Source organism: Lithobates pipiens, unplaced genomic scaffold (assembly GCF_037356315.1).
Source record: "Lithobates pipiens isolate NorthernLeopardFrog02 unplaced genomic scaffold, aLitPip1_a1.2 Scaffold_13, whole genome shotgun sequence".
Lineage (NCBI taxonomy): Eukaryota > Metazoa > Chordata > Amphibia > Anura > Ranidae > Lithobates > Lithobates pipiens.
The window spans coordinates 162,045,977-162,058,744 of record NW_027507718.1 but is presented as its reverse complement, the minus strand read 5'-3'; the positions used below and the strand labels follow the sequence as shown (position 1 = coordinate 162,058,744).

Below are 12,768 nucleotides of genomic sequence, written 5' to 3'. Positions count from 1 at the left end.
ACACTGAAAAGTCTGCATTAATGGGCATTTAAATATAAGTTTTTTTCCTTAAACTTCCCTCCTAAAAGTTTTTTTCTTTAAAAAAAAGAAATGTGTGTTGGGATGTGTGTTATATTCCGATAAATATGGTACATAGATTGCAATAGCAAAAAATAAATGCCTAAAATGGTTATAATAATAAAGTGACAAAGTGCATAAGTGTGATTAGTAACAAGAAACCATAAAAATCCATAGGTTTAGGGAAAGCAACTGATCTGACTTGTTTCGCACCAACAGTAGTGCTTATTCATAGCTACATCCTAATTATTGCTACATGCAATTGCCAGCGTCTGTGGCTTCTCTAATGGTGAAGAGGTTTACTATCGTCTGACCTCCTGGAGCGGTGCTATCTTTCCTTCCCTACAAGATCTCTGCACTCCATGCGATTCAGAAAATTATGTGAAGGTGCTCTAATAGCAAGATGCTGTGTTCTCACTCAGGTGCTCCCCCCAGGTATTGAAGGCTCACCTTAAAGCGTGTGATCTTGCGAATATGCTTTTTCAATACACGCATTAGAACCATTCCTGGGTTCAGTAGTAGATCTGAGATGCTGGGTGGGTCACCATTGAGCCTTGGTATGTTAATAGAAAAAGGAGGACTTCATGGTATAGTATGTAAAGACAATTTATTAACACCATAAGAAAATCCCACACAGGGTACTCACAATAGCCAGGCGCATCAATGCGCTGTTCTGCAACTAACGTAAAGGTTGAGTAAACCCGGCTTATAACGGGATGGCATACTGATCATTCCTGGTAGTTCACCTACCACACGTACCGTCCCTTCCCCTACGTGTTTCAATACAAGGGATTTCGGTATCTTCCTCGTGGGTAATATGATTGGACGGTCAGGCTGTCCATTATAGAACATCTGCGGCCAATTTGTTGTGGTCCGCAGACACTAGTGTTTAAACCATATGCTTCAATAAGAATATTTATAGTTGTACTGTTTGGAGACATTGAACGTATACTATACCATAGTATTTCACCTCTGATGTACGGTGTTCTGAATGTACTACCAAGCCCAGCAGATTGATATAAACAGACAACCAGGATGGACGGCAGAATTTCAGCATATCCCATGTGTTAATCGGCAACAACAAATACTGTCATTTAATAATAATAAAACACAAATGCATATAATTTAAATCAAAGGAACCATTACTAAATATTGTACTAGGATAAATAAAGCTTATGGATTTGTGACTAATATATGTGATCATTTAAAAGGGTCTAATACTGAGTTAATACGATCACAAATCAGTCTCAACGAGACCAAAAATAAGATACTAAGAAAACATTTTGATGGAAAGTTAAATGTAAAAGAAATGGGGAAATATAAATGTGTGTACAATAAAATATATTTCTCTTATATTCACCGACTGACACAGCTCCTCTCATAACCATTGGGTTGTTATGCCCTATTACCAGGAGATACTAGGCATTAGTTGTAATACAACACTCAGAACTCTTAGTTCCGCCCAGTGGCGGTTCCTTGGGCAACAACCCTCCAGCCTGCCATGCAGTCATGCAGTTATTTTGCCTAGTAAATGAGTTGGACCTAGGAACCCTGCGGGCCCATCGGTTCGTGCTTTTTTTTTTTTTTATGCAGAAGCATGACTCTTTGTGCAAGATGATTGATCCTGGGATCTACTATCAACAGCCGGCTGGATGACAGGCTGGATACCCTTATCCCTGTCTCCCCAGTCTGGATATCGAGCGTGTGACGGCTGCAGCTACGCGCTCGGCAGGCCACGACGAAACCTCAGCTTCAGAGGTGGTCGGTGAGCTTTTATGCTCCGGGGCATACATATGACCGGGCTACTGACGTCTGCGGCACAGTATGCCAGGCCAGCAGCCACCCTGTACTGATCAGTGAGTGGGCCTGTGATGGAATGTCTCCCAGCTCTTCAGGACTGGTAAGTACAGCTTTCCCTGCCTCGGCGGGGCTGGGCATTCCCTGAGAGGTCGCTTCGGGGGTCCCTCACCTCCCTCTCTTCTCTCCCCTGTCCCCATCTTCCCTCCCCCCTCTCTGGGAGGATGCTGCATGTGGCTGCTGAGTGGTGTGTGTGTCTATGCAGGGGCTCTCTGGGGGGGCTCTCATCTGGAGGGGGGTGTCTGTGAGGTTTTGCTGATGTCCTGTACAGCGCTGTGTTCACTGCCATCGTTTTCTCCCTGTACCTCATGGAGCTGCTTCGGCTGCCATTGTAGGTGTGGGCAAGGGCAGCATGCTCTCCTGGTCTTTAGCAGCCATTTTCCAGGTGATCTCCTATACAGAACACCAGCGGCCATTTTCTGGAAGTCTGAACACGTTTTCAGTGTTCTCTTGCAGCAGCATGTGCTCTCACAGCCATTTTCCCTGTGTTTTATGTCTTTATACTGGACTGCCATTTTATTCAAGCCTGAGCACACTTCAGAGCGGTTTTGGCGCCATTTGCAGCTGCTGCCACTGACACAGCATTGTTTCCTCTGCACCTGTAGTGCCTGTTGTCCCACAGGGACTACAGGCACTACTTGGATAGCGCAGAACTCCTCAGGGTGGTGAGTCCGGCGGGAAAGAGCCCCTCAGCCAGCGGCAGTAAGGAGGGTGGGATTGTTACTGTCCTAAGTCCCCTTAGATTAGGGTGGCAGACAGAGTAGGGTCAGCATGGCTTCAGAAACTGGTGTTTCTTTCCCCCGAAATCCAGGCAATTGCAACTTTGTCACCTGCAGTGCCAAGATGGAGGCGGTGCGTGGGAAGATACTCTCCCTCTGTTATCTAGGGCTTCAGTGTCAGCTGTGGTGCTGAGGCGCCTGATTTGGCTAAAATGCTGGTCTACTGACCAGGCATCAAAAAAGCCCTTACGGATCTTTCCTTCCTTGGCGACCGGCTCTTTGGAGCCTCTTTGGATGACATTATCAAAAATGCCACTGGTGGTAAGAGTACCTTACTCCCACAGGCCAGGAAGGCTAAGGAGCCACCTCGTAGGCAAGGGCCCTCTCTTTCCGCTCACAAACGCTTTTTCGTCTGCCCGGAGCTTTGGCAAAACGTCCCCAGGACGACCACGGATGGACAAAAACATCCCTGGAACCGCAAGCCTAACAAGCCTGCGAATAAAAGTGCTACCGCATGAAGGTTTGCCCCACCCATGTCTTGGGTGGGGGGTCACCTTTGGGAGTTTGCAGCCCAGTGGTCCCCTCGGTTATCCGACCAATGGGTCTGGGATTTGATTTCCTCGGGCTACAAGATAGTGTCTCTCTTGGCCGTCAAACAGGTTATTCCCCTCAGCATACCCATATCCCTGGCTCGCCGGGAGGCCCTCTTGGGGCAATAAGGAACCTGCTGAGTCGCGGGGTGGTTGTACTGGTTCCGGAATCAGAACGTTTCCAGGGATTCTACTCAAATCTGTTTGTAGTTCCCAAGAAGGAAGGGGTACGTCCAATCTTGAACCTAAAAGCCCTCAATCACTTTGTAAAAGTGCAGAGGTTCAAAATGGAATCAGTTCGCTCAGTAGTCGCTGCACCCCATAGAGTGGACTCCCTGGCGTCCTTGGACATCTAGGATGCGTACCTGCACATACCCATATGCCTTCAGCATCAAAAGTTTCTGCGATTTGCAGTGGGAGAAGCCCACTACAAGTTTGTGGCTCTTCCTTTTTGTTATGGCATCAGCCCCCCGAGTCTTTACCAAGGTATTGGATCCAGTTTTGGCGTTGCTGCAGCAAAGTGCGATCGTGGGATACCTAGACGATCTCATCCTGAGAGCATCTTCTGCTTCACAATTAGAGGAGGATGTGGCGATCACCATGCAGACCCTGCAAGAATTTGGGTGGCTGTTGAACCTAAAGAAGTCGGTGATTGTACCGACCCAGCATCTGGAGTACCAAGGCTCGCTGCTGGACTCCATGGAAGCGAACGTTTTTCTCCCTTCAGACAAACTGCAGACTCAGATCTGCGGTAAAACTGCTTATAAACCCCAAGTGAATGTCGCTTTGCTTTTGCATGTGAGTCCTGGGTCTCATGGAAGCCTCCAAGGCTGTACCTTTATGCCCAATTCCACACCAGAGTCCTGCAGAAGAAGATTTTGACAAAATGGGGCAAATCTCAGTTGTCCCTGGATCGGCAGATCCAGGTGAGCCAGTCAGTCAGAGACTCACTGATCTGGTGGCTGAGGTCCCCGGTGATTCAGTCCGTGAAATCGTTCCTACCTCTGAAGTTGAGAGTGATCACAACGGACGCCAGCCTATCCGGCTGGGGTAGAGTGATGGGGGTTCAGTCGGCTCAGGGCCTCTGGTCGACGGAAGAATCCAAGTTGCTGATCAATCTGCTCGAATTGAGAGTTATCAGGCTGTGTCTCTCCACATGGTTGAGACTAAGAGGGCGTCTGATCAGGATCCAGTCAGTCTCTGCACGGGAGGTCGCTCACATACTTCGGTGGGCAGAGCGACACGTACCGTCCCTATCGGCCATTTACATCCCGGGAGTGGAGAACTGGCAGGCGGGGTATCTGAGTCGCCAGATGCTGGACCCAGGAGAATGGGTGTTGCATCCGGATATATTCAGGTTACTGTGCCTGAGGTGGGGCACACCAGATGTGGATTTTCTGGCCTCCAGTCTCAATCAGAAGGTGCCAAGATTTGTGTCCATGACAAGAGCTCCGTAGGCAGGCACGTTAGACGAGCTGGTGGCTCTGTGGGATCAGTACCAACTGATCTAAGCCTTTTCCCCACTGAAACGGTTACCACGCCTGCTTCACAGCGTGGAAGCCGAGGGGATCCCAGTAATACTGTTGGCCCCAGATTGGCCTCAGCGTCCTTGGGACGCAGACCTGGTGGCAGATGCTCCCTGTCGATTGCCGCTGCGAGAAGACCTTCTGTCTTAAGGTCCGATTCTCCATCCTGCTTTACCATCACTGGCTTTAACGGCATGGCTATTGAGAGCCAGGTGCTGAGGAACTGGGGTCTTTTGGACTCAGTGAACCCGACTATGTTGAGAGCACAAAAATCTTCTTCCCGGAAGATATACCATCATACCTGGAAGGCTTACATCTCCATGTGTGAGGAGAAAGGATGGCATCCGCGCTCCTTTTCTATATCCAGGATCCTGCTGTTTCTTGAGCAAGGAGTAGACCAGAGATTGGCGTTAAGCACCATTAAGGGGCAAATTTCAGCCTTTTTTTTTTTTTTTTTTCAGAGACCCCTGGCGTCTCACTCATTAGTGAGTACCTTTTGTTCAGGGGGTACGACATGTAGTCCCTCTGGTGCATTCACCGTTACCCCCATGGGATTTGAGCCTGGTGTCATCAGCACTTCAAAAACTGCCATTTGAAAATATCAGGGAGATTCCCCTGTTGACTTTCCCAGAAAGGGGTCTTTCTAGTGGCCATCACATCGGCCAGGAGGGTTTCGGAACTGGCGGCCTGGTCTTGCAAGTCACCCTATCTGGTTATCCACAAGGATAAGGTGGTGTTGCGTCCGCAACCGTCTTTTCTACCAAAAGTGATCTTGGCTTTTCATATTAATGAGGTATTTCCATCTCTCTGTCCTAAGCCGAAGCACCCTAAGGAGGTGGCCCTTCACGCTCTGGACGTGGTTCGGGCTCTGAAGGTGTATTTGTCTGCCATGTCTCCCTTTCGGAAGTCAGACTCACTGTTTCATTGGCTGGTCCACAGAAAGGCATGGCGGTCTCATCGGCCACCATTTCCAGGTGGCTCAGACAGATTGTAGTACAAGCCTAAGCCTTGAAGGGGCAGGTGCCCCCCTTTCTGGTCACGGCCCACTCCACAAGGGCAATCGGAACGTCTTGGGCTTTCCGACACCAAGCGTCTGTCGGTCAGGTGTGTAAGGCAGCGACCTGGTCGTCTGTCCACACGTTTACCAAGTTTTACAAGGTAGACGTCAGTGCATCGGCTGATGCCTGTTTTGCAGTTGGGCGTATAGTTGCAATTGAATATATAATATATTCCTGTTTTTTTGTTTTTTTTTTATAAAAACACAGTACCATTAAGTTAATGCACTGTTGCATTACATTCCACAATTTTTGTGCGGTTGTGGTTAGTCACTCCTGTTGAGTACCCTGGTTTGGTGGTGGATTTCTCCACGTGCTGTTTTTATTTTTTATTTTTTTGTGGGTAAAGTTTCACTAGTTCCCACTTCCCACTTGGTGGATGAAGTTTTTATGCTGTTTTCCCACCCCTCGTTTGGCACTGCTTGGGGACGTCCCAATGGTTAGGAGAGGAGCTGTGTCGGTCGGTGAATTACAGAAAAAATAGGATTTTTTTTTTGTACTCCCCATAAAATCCTTTTCTCTGCAATTCACCGACTGACACAGCACTCGCCCCTCCTTTTTATCTTTACGTTATACTACTTGTTGACATACTGATGACTGCATGGCAAGGTGGAGGGTTGTTGCCCAAGGGACCGCCCCCTAGGCGTAACTAAGAGTTCTGAGTGTTATATTACAACTAATGCCTAGTATCTCCTAGTAATAGGGCATAACAGCCCAATAGTTATGAGAGGAGCTGTGTCGGTCGGTGAATTGCAGAGAAAGGCATTTTACGGTGAGTACAAAAAATCCCATTTTCTTTTGTTAATTGACAGACGCGGCTCCATTAAATCTTGACCGTAGGGTTATGCCACCTTCAGGAGAGGACTAGGCAGAACATGTAATACATGTGATAAACAGAACTGTACAGTTCCACCGAGGGGGTGGTCCCTATGGCTATAACGCCTCAGCCTGCTTCCTGCAGCTCAGTTTTTTTCTGCCTAGTGAAGGACCTAGGCTCCATGCTGGGACCATCACTCCTGGGGGTTTTTTTCTGGATTTTTGCTTTTTGCGCAAGATATTGATCCTGTGATCTTCTATCAACAGCCGGCTGGGTGACAGGCTGGATAATATAGATCCTTGTAATCTCCGCAGCCTAGCCATCGAGCTGGTGCAGACCCTAGCTACACGCTGGGTCGGCCACGACCTGCCCCACAGGCTCCAGGGGTGGCCAGTGAGCTAAATGCTCCGGGACACACATATGACCGGACTACGGATATCTTTGTCACACCGTGCCGTGGTCAGCAGCCACCCTGTACTGCTCGGGTGTGGCTCTGTAATGGGATGCCTCCAGCTCGCCCGGACGGTAAGTACAGCTCTCCCTGCCTCAGCAGGACAGAGCAGCTGGGCATTCCTTGGGAGGTCGATTAGGGGATCCCTTTAATTAGGGGAGAACCCTTTCCCCGTCCCTGTATTCCGTAGGAGGGTGGTATTGACCGCCTTGTCCCAAGTCCCCAAGGGTGGCAGAGAGGGGAGGGTCAGCATGGCATGGGAAGCTGCAATTTCTTCCCCAGATGTCGCTGCAATTGCAACCGGCTCGCCTGCAAATAGTGAAGTGCCTTTGGACGATTTGTCGGCGGTCCTTGAAACATTTGTTGCCAGGGTGGGAGGCGGTGTGCAGGCTCAAGGGGGGTAAAAAACGGCCCCTGCCCCGTCCTCCGGGGAGAGTTCTGACTCACTCTGCCCCCGCAGTGACTGGCGACCCCTGTTCTGATGTGTCAGAGGATGCTGACCAGGACAGTAAGGATGATTCTGTGTCGGGGTCCACGCAGGAAACAGCTAGTTGGAGCACTTATCACAGCTGTGCGGTTTACCTTGAAAATACAGGATGCAGCAGGATCTTCTGCTGAGGTGTCGGTCCCTTTTGGGTCCCGTAAGGTGTTTCCGTATCTGACTTATTTTGATAAGTTCATATACAATGAATGGGGAAGACCACAACGGACCTTTTCGGTACCAAAAAGAATAGCGGTGCATTACCCCTTTGAAGAGAAACTCCTTAAGAATGGTCGGCTCCCCCGGTCATGGACCCTCCAGTATCCAGGTTAAATAAAGTAACCATGATTCTGGTATAAGGGGATCCTGCATTTAAGCACCCTACTGACAGGAGGGGCGAGGCAGTGGCGCGGTCTGTTTATGGTATTGGGGTCAGCGATACGACCGGTACTGGCCACAGCATTAGTGTCGCAGACCCTTACTGAGTGGGCAAAACGATTGCACCGTGAATTGGAGAAGCAACAGTCTCCTCCGGTCTGCGAAGATCTAGCTGACCATTTGCTGCACGATCTTAAGTATGTCTGTGATGCGGCCCTGGATACACTTCCCCCTACTCCTACAGAGCATCGGTATCAGCAGTGATGCTGCTGTGCCTGATCTGGCTCAAATGCTGTTCTGCGGATAAGTCATCTAAAAAAGCTTTGAGGGACTTGCCCTTACTTGGTGAGCGGCTATTTGGAGCTTCGCTGGATGACATTAGAGAGAATGTCACAGGTGGGAAGAGTACATTGCTCCCACAGTCCAAGAAGGCTAAGGAGCCACGCCGCAGGCAAGGGCCCTCCTTTTCCGCTCAAGAGGCTTTTTCGTCCACCTGGGACTTCAAGTAAGCACTTTCAATCTGACAGGGTGACTGCTGAGGGACAAAAGCGTACCTGGTCTCGCCTGTGAGCAAAAGTACTCTCGCATGAAGGTTTGCCCCTACCCGTCACATGGGTAGGGGGTCGCCTTTGGGCGTTTGCAGCTCGGTGGGCCTCTCGGCCGCCCAACCAATGGATTTTATCAGGCTACAAGATAGTTCCTCTCTTGGCCACCAGACAGATTTTTTCCCTCCAGCATACCTTAACTCGCGGGAGGCCCTGTTCGGGGCAGTAAGGGCCCTGGTCAGACGTGGGGTGACAGTACCTGTTCCAAAGCTGGAAATGTTTCAGGGATTTTACTCCAATCTGTAGTCCCCAAGAAGGAAGGGGTACGTCCAATCCTGGACCTAAAAGTCCTCAATTGCTTTGTGAAAGTACAAAGGTTCAGAATGGAATCATTTTGCTCCGTAGTCGCACTCCATCAGGGGGACTCCCTGGCATCCTTGGACATCCAGGACACGTACTTGCATATACCCATATGCCTCAGGCATCAGAGGTTTCCTTGTGATTTGCAGTGGGGAAGAGCACTACCAGTTTTTAGCTCTCCCCTTTGGCCTGGCTTCAGCACCCCAAGTCTTTGCCAAAGTATTGGCTCCAATTTTGGCATTGTTGCGACAACATTGGATCGCAATCGTGGGTTACCTAGACAATCTCTTTCTGAGAGCAGCTTCCACCTCAGAATTAAGGGAGGATGTGGCGATCACCATGCAAACTCTGCAGGAGTTGGGTGTTGAACCTCAAAAAGTCGGTTCTAGTGCCGACTCAGCGCTTGGAGTACCTAGGCTTAATGCTGGACTCCGTGGAAGTGAGAGCGTTTCTCCCTTCAGACAAACTGCAGACTCAGCGCTGCTGTGAAGCTGTTGATGAACCGCAGGTGGTCGTCGCTGCGTTTCTGCATGCAAGTTCTGGGTCTTATATTGGCCTCCTTTCGAGGTGATACCGTGCACCCAATTTCACACAAGAGTCTTGCAGAGGGAGATATTGTCCAAATGGGACAAATATACATTATCCCTGGATCAGCAGATTCGGGTGAGCCAGTTAGTCAGGGACTCTCTTCTCTGGTGGCTGAGGTCTCCGGCCCTTCAGTCCAGGAAATCGTTCCCGTCGCTTCATTGGACAGTAATCGCAACGGACGCCAGCCTGACCGGCTGGGGCGGAGTGCTGGGTCTACAGTCGACCCAGGGCCTCTGGTCGAGAGAGGAATCCCAGTTACTGATCAATGTGCTCGAGCTTCGAGCGATCGGGCTTTGTCTCTCCACATGGTCAATGAGGCTATGAGGGCGTCCGATCAGGATCCAGTCAGACAACGCCACAGCGGTGGCATATGTCACCCATCAAGGAGGAACAAGGAGCTCGGCTGCAGCACGAGAGGTGTCTCATCCTTCGACCATATACATCCCGAGAATAGAAAACTGGCAGGCGGACTATCTAAGTCGCCAGATGCTGGACCCAGGAGAATGGTCATTGCATCCGCAGGTGTTCAAGCTTCTTTGCCTGTGGTGGGGCACACCAGATGTGGATCTTCTGGCTTCTCGGCTCAATTGCAAGGTGCGGAGGTTCGTGTCCAGGACAAGAGTTCCTTGGGCGGACTTGTCAGCCGCGTTGGTGGCTCCAAGGGAGCAGTACCGGCTGATTTACACCTTCCCTCCGCTCAAACTGTTGCTTCGCAGAGTGGAGGTCGAGGGGATTCCAGTGATACTAATCGCTCCAGATTGGCCTCGGCTTTCCTGGTACGCCGACCTAGTACGCCTGGTGGCGGATGCTCCCTGGCGGTTGCAGATGCGGGAAGACCTCCTATCGCAAAGTCAAATACTCCATCCTCTTTACAGTCGCTGGATTTAACGGCATGGCTGTTGAAAGCCAGGTGCTGAGGAACCGAGGTGTCGGACTCGATAATCTCCACCATGCTGGGGTTGCGTCCACGCGCCTATTCCATTTCCAGAATCCTGCTGTTATTACAGCGAGGAGTGGGCCAGAAACTGGCTTTAAGCACCATCAAGGGACAGATATCAGCCTTGGGCTATCTTTTTCCAACGACCCCTGGCGTCTCACTCATTGGTAAGCACCTTTTGTGCAAGGTGTTAGTCATGTAGTCCCTCTGGTGTGACCACCCCTACTTCCGTGGGATCTGAACCTGGTGCTATCAGCGCTTCAGAAACCGCCATTTGAGAACATCTGGGAAATTCCCTTGCTGACCCTTTCTCAGAAAGTGGTCTTTCTAGTGGCTATTACATCTGCCAGGAGGGTTTCTGTGTGTGCGGCCTTGTCTTGCAAGTCGCTCTATCTGGTTTTCCACAAGGATAAGGCGGTGTTGCATCTGCAACCTTTTCTTCCGAAGGTGGATTCGGCCTTCCATCTCAATGAGGACTTTGTGTTACCATCTCTGTGTCCTAAGCCGACACATCCTAAGGAGCTGGACCTCCATTCCCTGGACGTGGTCTGGGCCCTAAGGGTGTAGCTGTCTGCCACGGAAATCAGATTCTCTGTTCGTTTCGGTAGCTGGTCCGAAAAAAGGGCTGCCTCGTCGCCCACCATCTCACGGTGGATCAGACAGATAGTAGTCCAGGCTTATGCCTTGAAGGGGCGGGTGCCCCCATTTCCTGTCACGGCCCGTTCCACCAGGGCAATTGGGACCTTTTGGGCTTTCTGACATCAAGCGTCTGTCTCCCAGGTGTGTAAGGCGGCGACTTGGTCCTCCTTTCACAAAGTTCTACAAAGTTGATGTAAGTGCGTCTTCTGATACTTGCTTTAGCCGCAAAGTTTTGCAGGCAGCCGTGTAATCGTTGCAATTTACACTCTTTCTTCTTGTAGGATGTAAAATTTTGGTTGAATTCTGACGCATATGTTGGCCGCATTTTCTGATGTGGTCGGTTCAGATGGTGACTCCTCCGTCCGTCTGGTTGTGGGTGAAGTTATGTTTGCTCTTCCACCCCTCGTTATGACACTTGGCGACCGGGACTTCTTGGGGACATCCCTACGGTCAAGATTTAATGGAGCTGTGTCCGTCAACGAATGAAAGAGAAAATAGGATTTTTGTGCTCGCTGTAAAATCCTTTTCTCTGAAGTTCATTGACGGATACAGCACCCACCCCTCCTATTATTTTACGTTACACTGCTTGTTGATGCGCTGAGCTGCAGGAAGCAGGCTGAGGGGTTATAGCCAGAGGGACCGCCCCCTGGGCGGAACTGTACAGTTCTCTTTTTCACATGTATTACATGTTCTGCCTAGTCCTCTCCTGAAGATGGTGTAATAACCCTACGGTCAAGATTTAATGGAGCTATGTCTGTCAATGAACTTCAGAGAAAAAGATTTTACAGTGAGTATAAAAATCCTGTTTTATAAAATGGCCAACTCATTAAAATATGATAAAAAATATGTATAAAAAATCAATCTATATATGTTTAAAAAAAAAACTATATAAATAAAAGTGAGATAATTATCCCTACTACAATATTCTTCAGTGTCCTAGTGTGTATTAAAACTAGGTTATTAGTTATGGACATAAACTCCAGACTTATTTACTGATGAAGAAAAAAATTATTTTGGTACCAGGAGACGTTTTGGTCTAAACAAAAACGTAGGCATTTCAAGATGAATTTTCGTAGCCTCTTTTCCATTTCACTATTATTTTTTAAGGCCCACTTCACTGCCCTTGTGTCTCCCCGGTGGTTTTTGCTGGTATAGAGTGATACCACGTTGCCTGTTGCCATCACCAAATCTTCATTGGAGGTAAACTCGTTTAGCAGCTGTAATGTGTATTTGGTGTCTGAGATAAGCTTGTGTATTCTTTACTAAGGGCTGCAGGTGAATATCAATATATTCACCCAACCGCGAAGGGAGACGATCTATCCCACTCACAATAGGTCTGCCTGGGAGTTTAGCTTTGTCCTTTTTGATTTGTTTTGCATGATATGAGACATGTATAACACTTTCTACTGAAGCATAGAGGATACATTGTTTTTTTTTATTTTTTATTTATAGTGGTGGCTCACAGGGCGTTATATATTTTAGCCTATATAAAACCTTCCACTCCCAGCAATCCTCAGTTTTTTTTTTTTTTTTTGTTTTTTTTTATGCTAGTGTCCTTGAGTGATCTCTCTACTGGGAGCAGGAGGATTGGCTACACTTGGTTCTTAACCACTTCAAAACAGGGCATTTTCGCCCCTTTCCTGCCCAAGCCAATTTTCAGTTTTCAGCGCTGTCGCAATTTGAATGACAATTGCTTGGTCATGCAACACTGTACCCAAATTACATTTTTATCATTTTTTTTCCCCCACAAATAGAGCTTTCTTTTGGT

General features: G+C 48.9%; 1 protein-coding gene across 4 annotated transcripts in view; it reads left to right on the top strand.

Moving 5' to 3' along the window:
- CHAF1A (chromatin assembly factor 1 subunit A) overlaps positions 1-12,768 on the top strand; it is a 623,099-nt gene that overhangs the window by 542,854 nt on the left and 67,477 nt on the right. The window lies entirely within an intron of this gene.